General features: G+C 40.5%; 1 long non-coding RNA gene across 1 annotated transcript in view; it reads left to right on the top strand.

Moving 5' to 3' along the window:
- LOC138413621 (uncharacterized) overlaps positions 1 to 18,071 on the top strand; it is a 68,199-nt gene that overhangs the window by 15,409 nt on the left and 34,719 nt on the right. Inside the window, exon 2 of the long non-coding RNA XR_011246022.1 lies at positions 10,995 to 11,079. This is a non-coding gene — a long non-coding RNA (uncharacterized lncRNA). The remainder of the gene's footprint in view (positions 1 to 10,994; positions 11,080 to 18,071) is intronic.

Consider the following 18,071-nt stretch of genomic DNA (forward strand, 5'->3'; position numbering starts at 1 on the left):
TAGTGCTGTGGTCAATGAAACAAGACTAAAGCTACTTTCAGACATGCACTGAAGTTCGGACTTTGGTTTGGAGGGGCAGTGTGAGTAAGTTGCTCTGCACATTTTCTGGAGCCTCTCCTACATTTTCTGGATTTTATGTTTGAAAACTGCTTAATATCCCACTGCCAAGTTAGACCCACCGTGAGTGCTTTGTGCAAAATGCTAATATAGTAACATGCTTTCAATGGCAATGCTAACAATGTTTAGCAAGTATAATCATCTTTGTTGGCATGCTAGCATTTGCACATTAGCACTAAACGCAAAGTCCTGCAGGTATTTAATCATTAAAGTATTTTTTTTACTTTAATTTATTGTTATATTTGATGATGACACCAAACAAAGATTTGAGAAGGGTTGCACAGTAATAAGTGAAGTTAAAGTACATTGGGAAATTTAGAAAACTGTAGTTACTTTGCATCTGTGACGTAACAACCACAAAACCAGAATAACGCTCCAAACTTACTTTGGATTGTTCACTAGTGTTTTAGCTGAAATGTTTTGACATTTTTTCATAATCAAATTCACTCAATGGTGAATGTGGATAAATGATCTTTTCATTCTCTGGTAGATGAACCAAGCTTCCAGTTTGAGACCAAAGCAGAGTTAGCTACCAGCATTTCTTCAAGACAAAGACGGAACAGAAATGGAAACCAGCACACAAGGAAATCAAACGAGAAAAATAGCAACCCTTAAAAGGAGAAAGGGGGGGAGAAACACAAAAGTATAAAAATTTAATTGAAAAATAAAAACGATGTTATCCCATAAAAACATTCTAAATGGGCTTGGTAGGGCTGTGTATGGCGGGAAGCCACATGATGTACCTAAGGCACTGCAAAGTGTTAACATGAAAAACACATCAGAGCAGAGGAAGGAGGGAGGGGCTGGCGGCCTGTGGGGGTGTGCACACAGAAATTCAGGCATGTGGCCGATACATCCCACTTTGCAATTAGCGTGCTTGATATGACGACATGTACAAATGATGTAGGTCACAGTTTTCTACTTCAGGTATTGTGATATTTTTTGATTTAGCAAGAAGAGTTCAGAGAGTTGTTTAAATTATACTTTTGGTAACAAAATGAATGAATGTATTAAGAACTAAACTTAAATCAATGATATAAGTTTATTCCATATGCACATTATATAAAGGATCCTTCTCACTTCAGTCTGTTGTGGTGGTGGGTGATGAATGGGAGATGGGGAACTCGGGTTTCATTCTCTAACAGGAATTTTTTTAATTTATGAATGAAGCCACCTGCATTAGTCACAAACTGCAATTGATCAGACTATTACAGTAAGACAAAATAGATTTATCTTTTTAGCTCAAGTGTAAATAGTTAGAGGAATATCAATTTTATTATCCAGACGAGGGAACAAACCATACATAGATTATAGCCTATTAGACTTAACCTATTTGTTTTAGTTGGAAAACAGCAGTCAGGTAAAATTTTTAATTTCCTGTCTAGTGGTGCAAACAAAGTTTCGACAAGTTTAATTGGGGAGAAGAAATGCCTTGAGCAAAATTTAAACTTAAAAGTGTGTTTGTTTATTAGATGGGGATCTGTCTATGTGCGCGCGCACACACACACACACACACACACACACACACACACACACACACACACACACACACACACACACACACAAATGCACACATTTTTTTGATGATGAGGAAAGAGGGTGTGTTTGTTTTGCGTATCCTAGATTCTTCCGCCACAGAGGATTGATTGAGGCAAAGTGACGAGAGAGATGAGCAAAGAGAAAGAAAAACTGGTGGAGGAATTAGTCAGTTAAATATCTCTGGGAGTTTCCAGAGCTTTGTCTCCTCTGAGTGTTTACATCAAACCTGTCTTCGTATTAAAGTTTGCAGGAAGCCACAAAGGACCCACAGTCATACAGGAACACCGACAGGAATGCCCTACAACTGTTAGTTCTTCTCTCACACTGCCACACTTGCACATAGAGTTTGTGCTCTTTATCTCTCTCTCGCTCTCTCTCTCATAGATTTATACAGAATAATAGCACATAGATAAACACAGGCAGATGTGTGCCCAGATGCATACACTGTAAGTACAAACACATACGAAACCTTTTAAAACTACAGAATGTAGAGTGCAATCCTCCGCCGTTAACAAACAATCCTCACACATGATTGTCTAGTTCTAATTGTAGAAATATAAAAGAATAAAGGAAGAGGCCTGATAAGCTTAATGATTTATTTGTTTAATATGTAGTCCTTAGTGGAAAATTATGATCTGTGCATTATTTTTCCTGAAAGTTGAAAAAATGACCCATGTTGCGATATCAAAGAAAGTTAATGAAAGATTCTTGATTCTGCCTCTAAATCCACATCCTCACCAAAATTGAATGGGTTCTTTCCAAACCCAGGCGTCATCTATCTGCCAAGTTTGGTGGAAATAGAATCAGTAGTTTTTTCATTATAATAACAAATAATAAACCTTGGGAGAAAGCATGACCGTAACAACATTTCCTCCAACATATGTCCTGCTCTCTGTTCCTTAACTAGTGGCCTGTTCCACATTCACTACAGTCAATACATCCATTTTAAGTAAAATATGTCAAACCAATATGAACTCCTGCGACCTCTCGTTAAAAGCTCTGACCGCGGCGGCTCTTTAGTCAACACTGAGGTCAGATGAACCCTCAACCCCCGCATCCAAGCTCAGATTACACCACCTCTTGTTCAACCCATCACTGTTACAAGATCAAATAATATCTGAGGATCTGATCCACAATCTGTAGCTAATAGCCACCTCAGCCCGCTCATAATGGAATGAACAGTGCTGCGGACTTGCTGCTGTTTCGGCCCGAGGCTGTAATCAATTTCCCCCCCTGTGAGGGGCCAGGCCGCAGAGTTCACTGTTTGCAGGGTCTGATAAGAGGAAGCTGAGCAGGGACCTTTAGTTTGGCCTAATGTCAGGTTCACCATCAGATAAACACGCTGATTTGATCTCAGTGCTGCAGGGAGATGGCTGCTGTTGCACTCAGTGGAATTCTTACTATGTGTGTGTGGCATGAACAGTTTGTGCACAAATGTTTCTGTGTATGATAAACTGCATGAGTGGGCATGCATGTGTGCAAAGATGTGTGTAATTCAAAGTAAAAGTACTCTGTATTGTACTATATAGTGATTTTTTGGATGATTCTGTATCTCAGCCTTGGCAAATGCTGTCGTCAACGCTGTCAAATCATTAGACTGTGTTTCCTTAAAACTATCGCTGGAACATTCAACAATTATCCATCAACATTACTTTGACAACGGTTTATCATTTATCAAGCATCATGGCCCAAAAATAAGCGTTTTAAATAGTAGTATTGGCTTTTTTCTGGTTTTAAATCATTGCATTATAAATTTCATATCTTTGAGGTTTTGGCTGTGGATTGAACAATTGCCCACAATTAGAAACACTGCTAATAAGGTTTAGAAATTAATTTGAGTGCTGCTGGTTTTGTGAGTTTTAAAGCAACATGAGACAACAAAGCTCCAAAGAAGCATCTGTACCCAAAGGGGAGCTGTATGGGTAAAATTGTGTCAAGTTAAGGATAGCAGTAAAATCATGTTGAATCAACAAGGACAAAGAGCAACAGTTGCTGTCTTGCCTTCTCCTAAAATTGCCTGAGAGATTCTGACATGACACATTCAGCTTGTAAAATTAAAGGTAGCACCTACTTCTGCATTTCATTTCATCATTAGGAGAAAAGTAAAAACCTTTGACTGATAGTTTATGTTTGTTTATGGTGGCAATTCATCCAAAACACCTTAAAAACACTTACATCTCATATTGAAAATTTCTGATTTAAACAAATAATTGTCCTTTTAGCAAGCACCTCTCTTTATTTTCTAACCTGAAAGCAATGCCTTAGGTTCTTTGATTGCATAGTAAATCTGTTTTTCTGGCTCATTATTACATCTTCTTATTATGAAACCTTTACTGCAGTGCCATGAATGTCTTCAGCTATAAAGAATGGTCCATGTAAACTGTCTGTGTTTTGTCTAATGCTCTCATCCATCTAACCCCACCATCACTTTCCCCTTTTAATGGTCTAAAAACACTTTAACCACTAAACCCTCAACCTGTTCACATTAGATGAGCTCTGTTTGTGCTTTGATAACCTCTCTCTGGCGGCTTCTCAACAGGAAGGCTGATGAGAGGGTATATTAAGGCTGTTAAACAGTTGAGGAGGGCTATGGGCTTCTGGGAGCCCAAAGAGACAAGAACCTTTATTGGAAATGTAATTTTTGTTTGTCTGCAATTACCTCCCCGCTCATTTGTTTTACAGACACTGTTGTTATAGTGAGCAGAGAGTATGGTGGATTCTCCCTAGGATTGCTCTTCTGAGAGGCTGCAGTTTATTACAAATGGGAAAGCTTTCATTGCTGATTGCCCTCAGCGCAAGTGACCCATCTCAGGTGCACAGGGGCTGCCTCTAGCCTCTACAGAGCTGAATTTACTCACAAAGTGCACAAGAGGTCGATAGTGTGTGTGTGTTTGTGTGTGTATTTGTGAGGAAATGTGCAGATTTACACATGAATTCTACATATGAGCATTGTGTTTATAAATTAATAAATAAACTGAGCTGGGTAGTGAATGCTGCTTAGCTGGCATGAGAGTAATGTAAGAAAAGTTTGTTTGTGCAGTTACAATACACCATAGAGTATGAGTATATGGTTATTTATCTATATGGGACAACAGTGTACTTTTTAATGCAGTGGGCTGGTTTATAGTCAGCGTGCTTGAATTTACATTGAACATATCTAAGGCTCTTTTATTTTCAAACAACAAAATTAAAACCACTGTTAAATCTCATAGAGTTAGCCTCCCAGTGAACATAACCATTCCGCAGTTATTGCTCTCAGGGGTCGGTGGCTACCAAAACAGAGCGAAGAGGAGACTTAGTATTAGGCTACTAATCCCTATGGTCAGAAACACAGCAGGACACGAACAACAACGGATCGCGTGCTCGTTTACTAAACCCACTACTTTTTGGCTAATTAAGTAAATAATTCATTAGTAAAGTTGTATGCATTTACTTTATACTGGCACACTGTTATTCCCATAGACATAAGTCGCTACTGTTGAGTAGAATTATGTTCAAATTTAAAAACAACAGACGTAAAAAAATGTTCTAGACATAAAAAACACAGTTAAGGATTAAAGAAACATATCTAGCTTGTAACAGCTAATCACTTTATGATCAACAAACATTTCTTAAATAAGGCCACTGCCCTCTGACCTTTGCCCTTATAAAAGAACAAGCCAGTTGTAACGAAGGCACCATTAGCGCTGGTGACGCTGATGGTGGGTTAGGCTGGAGACGCTGGGGAGGGGTCTGGGGAGTAAGTAATTTGATTGGAGCAAAATTAGGGACTCCTCTGCTCAGGCATTGTGGGAGAGTTTCTAGTGGGTCATTTTAGCTCCACTTCCTCCATATTTTTCAGCTTGATTAAAAATTGATCGGCAGCGGCAGTGTGAATATATTATTGGGGCCATTATTCACCCCTGACAGATAATTGGATAGTACACACAACTCTATTTCTTTGGGGGCAATGCCATCGCTTGTGTGACTCTGGTGTGTGTGTGTGTGTGTGTGTGTGTGTGTGTGTGTGTGTGTGTGTGTGTGTGTGTGTGTGTGTTGTCTGTACATCTGTATGTGAATGAGTGTCTGTGTTAGAGAGAGAAAAAGAGGATTGAAGTAAAGAGAGTGAGTGAGTAGTGGGTGGATAGATGGTTTAACCAAAGCCTTTTTTATTACCAGCTTCGACAGAATGGCGTGTGTGTGTTTGTCATCATGGTAAAAACATGTAGCAGCAACTACCCAAGTGGTAGTTTTGAGTACTTTCCCATGTGTTTTTATATCTTGTACATCGAACCTCTGCAGGAAAGAGTCAGAAAACTTTACAGGTGTGCAGCTGAGGAGCTCTCTAGTCGATAAATCCCTCCCTCCTCTTGTCTTTTAAACCATCCCTCCATCCCAATCCAACCCAACTGTCAGCATTTCTTGCCGTATATGATGAATGTGTTATTGAAACATCATGCAGAGCATATAATCATTTTTCTGGTACTCATTCATAACTCATTCTCATAAAAGTTTGGAATATGGCCATGAAATACATTGTTAGATAAAACCAACATGGATTTGGATTTGCTTTTTTTCATTTGTGCTGATGCTCCCTCTCAAATTCACTTATTACCAAAGATTGAATTTTGCTCTAAAAAGCAGTGGAGCTGTGGAGAATGTCTGTGAATAAGCCGGTCTGATAGCAGTCAGCTAGCATAGCCGCAGGCACAGATGGATATTGGAATGAGCAAAATGCAATGTCTGCTCGGTGGCTAATGCTATTTGCTATTCGCCCAAGGCTTAGCTCGCTGCCATTTTCATGCCTTCTTAATGTCTTAAGCTGCATGAAGAAAGAGACGCTTGCACAACATGGTATGGACCCGTGCACAGTTGTCTGTTGGCCTGCAAATAATGGAGGGTATGTTGTCAGCAGCGTGTTGCCTTCAAGGACTGCGTTTTGCATTGTTGTTTTCTTTGCACATCAAATTCATTTATGAGAGGAAACGTTTACACATATTGTCCCTGAGCTTTTAAAATGTTACAGTTTTGTTGTAATGATGATGATGATCAGTATCAGAATCTTTAGCTACTCCAGGTAAACGCTTATGAGAATAAAGATGCTTTTCAGATATAATATTTAACATTTCTACAGGATGTTTTGTTTTGGTTGACTCCCATGATCCCCTGCTTCTTCAAAACGTCATCAGACTAGATCTATTGTTTTGATTGAGAGAACCCTAATTGCCAAAGTCACATTTTGTACGTTTAGCGAGGATTGAACAATAAAGACCAACAAAGCTTTATTAGCGCACATCTGGATGAATTTGTTTTTGTAGCTGGGCAGAAAGAGCGCGGCTTGTTTGCAGATTATGTTCTAGAGCGAGATAGAAATTCTAAGTTTTGATTGTTCTTCATGTCTAACACCACAACAGTCCTGACTGGCAGCTCCAGCCATTTACCCTAAGTAAATCTTTTTCTACAGAGGCAGTTATACCTCCCCCTTCCCATGAACAAATCAAATTAGTAGCTATGATCTCACTGATGGAAAGGCCTCTCAGGAAATGACATGCATCCGTGCTTGCTCCCACTTTATCCATTCAGTGCTGTTCACTTAACTTCCCATTGTCTCTTTTCCTCTCCCATTATTTCTATTTTACTCGTCCTTACTTCCCCACTCTCTTCCTTTTTATTGTTCTTTCTTTTTCTGGATAGTTCATTCATTTCACCTCTCTCCACACACAACTTCTGTGTAATGGCACTTTTTCAGCAACACTCCCTAATTCTCCTTCTCCTTCCATCTTTCCCACCCTCTTTCGTTCCTTGTGGGGGCAAAAACACTGCTTTCCCCGCACAAAGATGCTTCTCCTGAGTGGAAATTACCGGCGGAGATTAATAACGACATTAGGCAGTAATGATGCTGCACTGAATGAAATATTTATTAAAGATCCCTCTGCTAGCAATTAGCATGGCATGTAATCGTTCAGCATAAGAAATCAAGATGATTGTGCCGCAGTCCCCCAGCCCCATATCGCCCTCCTCTCAGACCCCCTCCTCCGCACACAGTTGAAAACAACCCCCTGCACAGCCGCTACAGCTCACAACACAACCCTCTCCACCCCAGCCCCGTCCCCTACCACCCTAACTACAAACATTTGCAGCCTCTTCCCCTGATGTCTTTTCTGCATGACAACAGTAGCTTTGGGAGGTGGTGTTGTTGTTGGGTTGGTGGTGGTGGTGGTGGTCCTGGGCATCCAGTCTTAATTACAGGCACTCTGCCTTAAGCTGGGGGAGAATACACCACCAGCCAATTACATTGTCAGAGATGCAGACTTCTGGAATCACAGTTGATAGGCTCAGGAGGACGTGGAAGTCAGACCGCAGGCACGTCAAAGTGTGCCGCCGTTTCGTCTTGGTTCCAAATTCCTGCCAAGTTGTCCAGGGCAGGAGCGAAGTGAGAGAAATCCTTATTATTGAATGCCTATCTTGGAGTCCACTTATTTCCACTGCCTAAAGGGACAGACCATCAGAAGTTGTGCATAAGTTTTCCACCCCAGAGCTTCTACTTTTTAAAAAACTTTTTGAAGATGTACAGTGTATATCAAATCTATGCAGCAAGGATATACCAGTTATCTTAACTTAATTCTTATTTTAATATTTTGAAGAGAACATGTCATATAAAAGTATAATTCCATCTGTGTCGTTTGCTTCTCAGAGGTGGTCAAATCCTGCACCAAATAATTTCAAGGATGAACTGTCCTTGAAGACACGTGTCCTTGTTTATGTCCACACAAGCATGACCTCATTTTCAAGCCATCACCTGAGAAGGACAATGGAGCGAAGGAGGCATAAGGGGGGCGATGAGCAGGAAGAGGGGGATGGCGGGAGGGTGGGGTGATGGGTTGTTGTACAAACAAGGTCAGAGGTCAGATAATCAAAAGTGTCCGTTTATTGGCTACATCATCAAACCTCAAGGAGTTCATCAATGCAGTCAGTCAGGCGCACCGCTCTGCTAATCAGCTCTCAAGCCAGTGTTTAGCCATGCCGATGCCATCCAGTATGACAAGAAAGAGACAGAATGAGTGAAAGAAAGACTCGGGGGAGGAAAGAAGAGGGGTGGTGTGGGTGCACGACTCCGGCAGAGGGATAATGTAATAGTAGTTCACTTCACAAACCCTGACAAAAGGTGGCAGGGAGAGACGGATCAATTTGCAATATTCTGGGCCGCGGCCCTGGCAACAAAGGCAGGACATGAAAGCAAGCACATTAAGTGATGCTCTTGTATGAACTCTGCCAATCAATAAACATCAGGGGCGGGTGGAGGGGGATGCAGAGTGTGTGAGAGGGAAGCAAAGGAAGAAGAGAAAGGAAGGAACAACGAATGAAAGAAAGAGGGATGAGAGGGAACAATAGACGGGGACAGAAGACGAGTGATGGTTGCAGATAACGCAGAGTTCTTTGTTTGACAAACTTTGCTGTTCTTCACTCATATTGTTAATTAGATAGTTATCTTTAGCCCTTGGATGGATTAGATAAGCTGTTAATTAATCTTTGAATCTAATTAACTGTCATGCTATTAATAGGTTTGGCCATATTATTGTACCTTTGACTGTCAAAGCACTGAAATGAGAATTCACATCCACAGTTCAAGCGTGAGTGAACCGTTTAAATTCGAACTTAGATGTTGCTGCAAAAAACTTAGGCAACGTTTTTTAAGTAATTTAAGTTTTGTGAGTTTCTTCATATTTGAGTTAGGAAAACTCAATCGTGTAAAGTAACAGTGACACTGGATATTGAAAAATCTATTTTATGTAAGTCAGATTAGGAATTACAGAGGATTTGATTACACTGAGTAACATTATGAGAATTAAAAAAGTTAGCTATATCAACTAAAATACTAGTTTTTGCATTTTAGACTGATTATGTTATCACTTGCATTTGATCCCTGATTGGTTATCAGTCACAACTCAACTGAATTCAAAGTGTTATTAACACTTACTGTCTGTCACAGTTTCAACTCGTCCAGAAAAGAAATCCCTGCTCTTACTTTTCACCATTTCTGTTCCTCATTTGTAGTATGTAACCAAATTCAAATGGACAGAGTGCTTCCTACTTCCTTAAAAACCTTAAAATCACATTATTACCCTATATTGTATTTTAATATCAGTAACACTAACATGTCTTAGGAAGAGTTTAATTCTTGGGCCACTTCATGTGAAACAAGGAAACAACACTGCCAGCAAATCAAGTATCATTGTTTGTGAAAGGTTAATGTAGAAATGTTTGATGCAAGAGCTTTTATCAAGTTTTGTAAACTCTTTATGTTCTAGTCTGAGACAAATAAATGAATAAAAGTAAAATGTATTTATAACTACTGGAGTAATTGGTTGATATTGTGCACTGTTTACATTTTCTATCATTTCTGATGAAATGCTCCTTTATTGCAAGTCGACCTGGTTTTCTGGTGTTTATATTTTTTCTTCCTCTACATGTAATATACACTATAATGATACACTCACAGTAATTACACATTAGTGAATTAATTTAATATGTTAGTAACACGGTTGCATTTAACCACAAAAACATGAGACTTCCTCCCAGCGTAATTTATCACAATGTTTTCACCAAGTGCACATCCCCGTCTGGAAAATTCCATTGTGTATTCTCCCTTTTCCTTTGTTCGGTATTACCCAAAACATATATTTCTGGTTACCATGTGGAGAGGTATATGACTTACAGCATCGCTGCAAAAGTAATTTCCCTTTGGGACAATAAAATCTCCCTCAACCTTGATCTTAAGAATGTGGTTGATACAGGGGGGCTGGAATGGAAGAGGACAAGAAGGAGTTAGATGACAAAGAAAATGTTTTTTACTCTACAGTCCTTATTCAGAGGCGTCCTGCTAAGATGAAGGGTCAGACTAACGAGGGAACATTTTTAATGTGACATTTATTTACAGAGATGCTTGTCTATCATATTTTGTCTTTAAAACCCTTTGTTTCACAAGAGATGACTGCAGCTATGTGTCTTACAGTTTAATTTAATAAATCATTGGCTTCTGAATGGTCTGAATATGCGCAGCAATGTTTATGATTTAACTAATGACTAGTAACGTAATTGATGTCGGTTTTTAAGGAAACTTTGTAGGCTCATGAATGAATCTTTAACTGACACAAATTTGTTTTATAAATGTTCAGCTGTACTGTAATAATTCACACTGTATCATTTGCATGTTTATATGTAATGTTATGAAATTATTATATAAAAGTGAAGCTAATTTGAATACATCATAAAATACATTAAGATTATATGAAAATAATGTGTGCACATTTAGAAAACAAGCAAAAAAGACCTAATTACAAATACAATTTTGATTTCAGACCTTCCTCAAGATAAAGAGGGAGTCCGAAAAAAGGAGGTGGACCTGAACTGAAACATGGAAATGATTAAGACTGACAACAATGAGTAAGTTCATTTGTATTTTTTGATTTTACTGTTATGCAACTTAAACAAGCTCATTTCAAAAGTCATTCACTACCAATACAGAAGCAGGGAGAGAGAAACATACAGGGTCACTATCAGTCCTCACTTCACCTGCATGGCGTCATATCTCAGTCTGCTCCAATGGACCTTTCTGTGTGTATGTGCATGTGTATGACCTGGTCCTGAGTAACATTGTGTTACTGTGACTGAAGCCTTTGCCCATTCTTTGATGCTCCCTCAAGAGCTTTCCAGAATCCTCTGTCGAGGGCCTATTCCACATCACACACACACATACACACACACACACACACACACACACACACACACACACACACACACACACACACACACACACACACACACACACACACACACACAGTATCCCCCTGCTGGGACCAGGGAACTTCATTTGCATTATGATGGCAGGCAGATTAAGTACATTCCACTGCACACTAAAGGGACTTGGAACAACACACACACACACACACACACACACACTTGTCTTTTGGCCAGTAAGACAGGCTTCGAACAAAACTGGTGCCCAGTACAGGGTACCAATCCCATTACTTGCCCCGTCCTCTGTTGTCCCCTCCCTCTCGAGAGAACAAAGGACGGAGACATCGAAAGGATCTAAACCTCACCGAATCGGAGCGGGAGGAGGAAGAGAAGAGCTGCGAGATGGGAGGAGAGAGGAAGAAGATGAGAATAAAGGAGGGTGTCAGGGTGGGGCTGGTGTCGGAGTGGGAGAAATAACTCTGACAGACAGCTAGAGGGACTAAGCTCATTTAGATAAATCGACATCCCCAGCTGAGATAAAACCAATGATGATTTGTACTGTATCTGCGGGGGATAAAAGCCATGCTATTGGATTTCATATGGCTGCGGCATCCTGGGATTTCACAGGCCCCGGCGCAGAGAGCTGGTGTGGTTGTCAGCGTGAAGGGACAGGCCACTGGAGTAGGGAGGAAGGGTGACTCTAGCTGGAAAAGGGGGGAGAAAAATTCCCATCATTACTGGTAAATGTCAAACGCAACACATGCAAAGGTGGAGGAGGGACTGTGAGAGATGATGCCAGGGTTTCTCCGTCTCCTTTTTCTTTCTGCCAGTTCTCTCTCCCAGGAGACATAGTAGTCACTCAGTGTGTAATCTGTTGTAGACGTTGTTTCAGTCCCAGGTAGGAATAAGAGCTTAAAACATTTGTGGAGGCAGTTTTTCTTTGCCTCAGCTCTTTAGGGTTTTTGTACAAGTTGAAACCTTTGCAATAACTGAGCGAGTACCAGCACATGTATGCTGTCATGATAGTGGGTAAGAGGCAAAACACTACTAATGAGAGCTAGTTTCTGGCTAAAAACATAGTCTTTGTTTGCAGGTTGAAGATACAAGTACACAGCTAATATGAGCACAGAATTAAAATAAATAAAAATGTTAACTTAGTTAGATGCATTAAAAACTCAACTCATGATAGAGTCTCTTCTGTGGATGGTTCCTCTGGGTCTATTTGGTTTTGATGGCAGCGTTGCTTTACACATTAATAATTAAGACAGCTTGATAGTTCTCTACATTAAAAACTTCTACATTTAGATTTAGATCCTCCCTCCCAGCCACTCGTAGCCTCAGGTAAAGAGCCCGGGGCCTGAAAAATTTAAGGGTCCGTAAGACCTTCCCTACAAATTAAAAAGTAATCAATGTCTCTACCTTGAATGTACAGTAAAAACCTCACTCTATCCCTGCTGAAAATATGGGTGCTCTGTAAAGTGGTTCTTTCACAACCTTGCATTTAAAGTTTGGAAACTAGCAGCCTCCACCTCACGAGAAAAAAAATCAACTCTATTGCATTAAAGCAATTAGACCATCTTGGCCTAAATAATAAACTTAAAACCCCAGAGTCTGTGTTCAATATTTCATCTTTTATTCAGGTAATGGGAGTGCTTCTATAGTGAATACACTTTCTCCACAGCTTGGCTCTGTAATGCAGGTATTTTTCTTTGGAGGCTTTTAAGGGTAGTTAGGTAAAAGCCATTGGAAAAGCCCGTCCTTGCCCATTCCTGGGGCTGAATAATGAATCTTTTACCTGCGTCCTGCACCAACGTTTCTTAAGCATATGGCTGGTGAAATGGGAAGCAGAGTTAATATTAAAGGTCAGTTTCTCTAAGCAGCAGACTGAAAACTGTGCTGTGAGCACACTAGAGCCTGCTTCACAATGGACAATGTCTTCAGTGGAAAAGGATATTAGAATTCTTTCTTGGGTTAAACAAGCCTACATTTCTTTTTCCACTCCATATCGACAGCGGTGGAAACATGACACCTGAAATCACACATTCAATTTGCCCCTTTTGCAGTGTGATGCTTCATGGAGGCAATGAAGGCTCTTTTGTAACTTCTGCAACTCTTTGTTATCTCAGACACTAATTAGTTTCTTTCCATTCAAGAAGCACTCGAACATCATTCAGTCACAGTTGAGTTGATGCTTTTTATGATGCTGAATGAGATTTTCAGAGGGATGAAAAGGAAACTAAACTTGTCTACTGGTAATCTGAGCCTATTCACTCATACGTTCCCGCCTATGGTCAATTTAGAGCGTGCAATTAACCTCAGATGTTGCTGGAGGACCCAGAGAAAACCTACAGACATGCAAACTTCAGGCCGAACATTAATTCAAACCAAGAACCTTCTTGCTGCGAGGCATATATCAAACTTAATACAAAATTTAAATAAATTTTTTTATCCCGTCTTAGAAATTCTCTCTAATAGTTAGTCCAGATAAAGGATTTGTGCTAGGTATTTAAAAACAATAGAAATGAACAGGAGAGTTGTTAAAACGGAAACTAGCACACCCAGCACAAAACTAACGAGAAGGTCAAGAGGTGAAGAAACGTTGATCTAGTTTAGAAATCTTTTCACAGGAATGGTGACTAAAATAACATGGAGCAGTGAGCGGGGGTTAGTAGTAATTAGCACTGGTGGGTGCCACATTAAATTGAATTTAACGACAACACAGCAGTCTTACTGAGTGAACTAATCCTGGACTCTGGAGCATTATGGTTAATGGGCCCGAAAGAAAATGATGGCCTTTCAAAAGCAAAACCAATTAACACAGAGTAGAGATGTCGAGTGCTGAGCTTTCCAAATCTCATAAGAACTTCTGCCCTCGTATTATATAACTGGATTTCTGTTCATTTTGAATAATGAAGGAGGAACAGAAGCATGACACAATATAGCTATCATAACTCTGAGTCCAGACGAAGAAAAGTGGTATATGTTTCACTGAACAGCAGCAGTGGAGGGCTGACAAAAAAATCTTTCTACTCCTGCAGATGTGCTGCTGCAGCTTCATGTGTGCTTTAGTATTTATTCAGTAAATGATTTTGGAAAAATCAGAAACCCCTTAGAGATTTCATGTCACTTGAAACTATTTTTGACAAATTATCTAAAACATGTTACATTCTAGTTGGTGGAAACCAGACAGAGGCAACAAAGTACGTTTCACTTAAAGAAAAACTGTGTAATTACCTCAGCCAAGGATGTGTGGATATGTTTTGGACCCTGTCTGTTGGTTTGTTTTTTTTTCAGCAAGGTTACACAAGAACTACTGAACACATGTCTGACAAACGTATGCTGGTTTCACAAATGCACTGAACTCCATTTTTCCAAACTTTTCCAGAGGGGCTTTATATGAGATTGCAAATGTTACTGACAGTTGTTCTGGACATTTTCTGGAAGTTTTCCTGACAGCATCCATAGTGAAATGTCAGTTAGTCCATCGGAGAATACAGCAGAAAAAAATAATAATACAAATATCTCAGGATTAAAAAGAGGCGTCAAAAATATAGAACATACAAATAAAGATGTCGACTTGGAAAAAACGAGATTTAATTTGTTTTGACAATAAAGACGTTTGTCTGTATACGTTATGTCCCGCCTCCTGCCTGCTCTCCTCACACGCCATCCCTCGCCTCAACATTTTCCTGTTGTTGTGAACGCGTCTGACCCGGATAATGTCCTTCTGTATTCCTCACATGTGAAAGGAAAACTTCTGTGAGAGTTCATATCAGAGAACGGCTTCAGTGGAAGAATGAGACATGGGCCAAGAAAGAACACATTCAATTTTGACATGGATCCAGAATTTTTTTAAACACTTTCTATTAAGTTTACTTTACAGAAACTATTAACTCACTATGAACTCTTACGGATTTCAACTTGTGTGTTGCTCCAAGTGGACAAGATATTATTTCCTGCCACTATTTGACACCAATGTCCTCTGTTTTGCTAATTCTGAAACCCCCTCGAGGGCCTTTTGGATGTCCTCGAACCCTCAGTTGGATAAAACATAAACTGAAGTAAACTCATGAATAGTAATGAAACAACAACAGTACCTTTTTTCAACTCTGTTCTCACCCAGTCAAATTGCTTTTCCGATTTCACCGAGACTTGGCCTCGATTCCCGATCCGTCCCGAGATTCTCTTTCCCACCTGCTGTGCGGAGAAGCATGCTGGGACTGAAAACTCCATCCACACTTTCAGTGGAGGGATTTAGTGTCTAATGATGGTCTTATTGCTGTTTCAAAGACGCTTTCACTGAAAGAAGAGTCTGGTGCAAATTTGAAATACACTTGAGCTTTTGGTTATGAAACTGTCAAATCTACAAAAAAATGTGATGGAATTTTTAATTTAGTATTGGCACAGTATGAAAGAGCTGGTATTGCCTTGTGATTCTGAGACTTACCTGCTCTCAGGAAATACACTCGTGTGTGTGATAGAGTGTAGGAGACTCAGGTCCAGTAAGACTTGGTGAATTTCCGTGGCATCGAGGCCCATCCCAACCATATATCAACGTAATTAAAGGCTGGTGTAATGACGCAGGGCCTCGGCAGCATGATTTCTGTCTGATCGCCACGCTGCTTCATTAAGACCACTCAAGCTAACGAGCTGTGGCTGTAATAAAGTCCTCCCCCCGGTCTGCCGCAGTGATGAAGGAGCTACCCAGAGTGAGCTGAGCCAAGGCCCTAGATAGAATTAGTGCTGCAAAGGCTTGAGCTGAACTTACTTTGTGACTTCTGGTGGCCTGGTGATGGGGTCAAGGTGCTTCTCATGTAAGACTCTACTGTTACAGTTTTTAAGCTGCTGCAGAAGTGAACTGAGCCAGATACCTGAACTCTTTCATTTTCTCTCAGATATTGTTGAAGTGTACTGGTGTCTGCAGTTTCATTTGTTGATCATGTTACCGTCTTAAATAAGATGCAGATACCGAAGATACCAAAAACAGTGGAGTTGATAATTGAAACAATTTATTAAAGCTTTATTTTGTCAGTTATTGACAGTGAATGTAGCTGTGTCTCATTAGTACGCAACTACAACATACTCTGCAAATTAGCTTGAGTGTAAATCGCAACATTTTGAAAACAACATTTTGAAACACTCTATTATCATATTGAGTCAGTTCAGCATCAGTCCAATGATGACACCATAGTTTGTCCTTTGTGTCCGTACATACTACCAAAAATCAAGTTTGAACGAATTTGACATTACATACGGTTCCTTCGAATACATTTGAAAAACCCTCTAATGCACGCAGTTGTATAAGATTGTTCACTTGCCCCACTCGTCACTCCTCCGCTGCCTCACTTAGGTGGAAAGCTAACATGTGATTCCACAGATTTGTTGTCGTTTAATAGCAGCTGCAGGTGCCTCACCTTTGTTTTTCTTTGTCAGCTGCGGTGTAGAACCCAAAGTACTTCCACACACTGCTTCTTAAATACTTTGGTGTCGTGATTTTCTGCTCAGGACGGCTTTGCTTGCTAGCCTCCTCCATTGTTCACCTGGTCCACACACACTTGCCCAAACCCCTATTCTGCCCAGCCACGTCCAGCTGCTCCTCAGGGTTTCCTGAGGCGTCCCCCATGCTGGCTGAAATAAATCAACCCCCTTCAGCATGTTCTCTATCTGCCCAGAGGTGCATCTACTGTAGTTTGATTTGTTCTGTGTAGGCTGCTGTAGTTGTTCCACTGTGCATTGTATCATTATCAGGCCTAGAAGACAGAGTTTGGTCCTGAAACATCAAAGATATTATAAAGTAGTAGTTTAACCTCCTGTAGTGTATGATTAGTTATAGCTTCAAGTAGTAACGTGGATTCACCACAAGCCTGCATACTTTTTGTGTATTGAATGCATGTTGGAATACACAGCACTTTCCAGCCACATTATGGTAGCTTTGTAATCATTCATTGGAGAGTGTGTGTGTTGTTGGGGGCTTATTTTTCTCGTGTCATCTTCCCCCTGTGGCCACTAGAACAGAGGTAGCTTCCTGTGACTATAAGGTTTTAGATGCACAGTTAAGATCCTCTGCGAACCTCGAAACACATTCTTTTCCACTCGGCACAAAGTATTCTCACGCAGCATCTCCACTTTGTCGCAGCGTCTCATTTCCCCGATTTCCTACTGGTTCATTGAACGGTTTTCTGTGATTAGTCACACAATACGACATTAACCTGTAAATTAAAATTCCTCTTTGCAATTTGATGGGTGAGTTAATTCCAGCGTCGTGCCACCCCTCCCTGCCTCCCAGCCACCCGCCCTCCCTCTGCCCATTTCTGCCTGTCCTCATCCTCCAGACATCTACCCCCACACTCTCTTGTCTCTCTCTCTTTCTCCATTCGCCGTGGGCTAATCCCATTATGAATTCTTTATATAGCCTTTTCCCTTAATGATCAGTGGGGCCTGCTCCAATCCTGATTACTATTGTACACTTAGCACTACATAAAGCAGGGGATTAATATGCCCCGCAAGGATCGTTGCTATGGATCCACTCGTTGCCTTCCAAGAGATGTTGCTGCTGCTTCAATTGGCCATAAATTGCTCTCCCCAGTGGCTTCCCACGTACCAGACGGGGCACGGAAGAATAGAGGGTGAATCTCCATCTCTCGTGTACTCGCTCACTCTCTCTCTCTCCCTGGACCTAGACGAAAGTGATCTGCTCT

This window comes from Paralichthys olivaceus, chromosome 14 (genome assembly GCF_024713975.1).
Source record: "Paralichthys olivaceus isolate ysfri-2021 chromosome 14, ASM2471397v2, whole genome shotgun sequence".
NCBI classification, from domain to species: Eukaryota; Metazoa; Chordata; class Actinopteri; order Pleuronectiformes; family Paralichthyidae; genus Paralichthys; species Paralichthys olivaceus.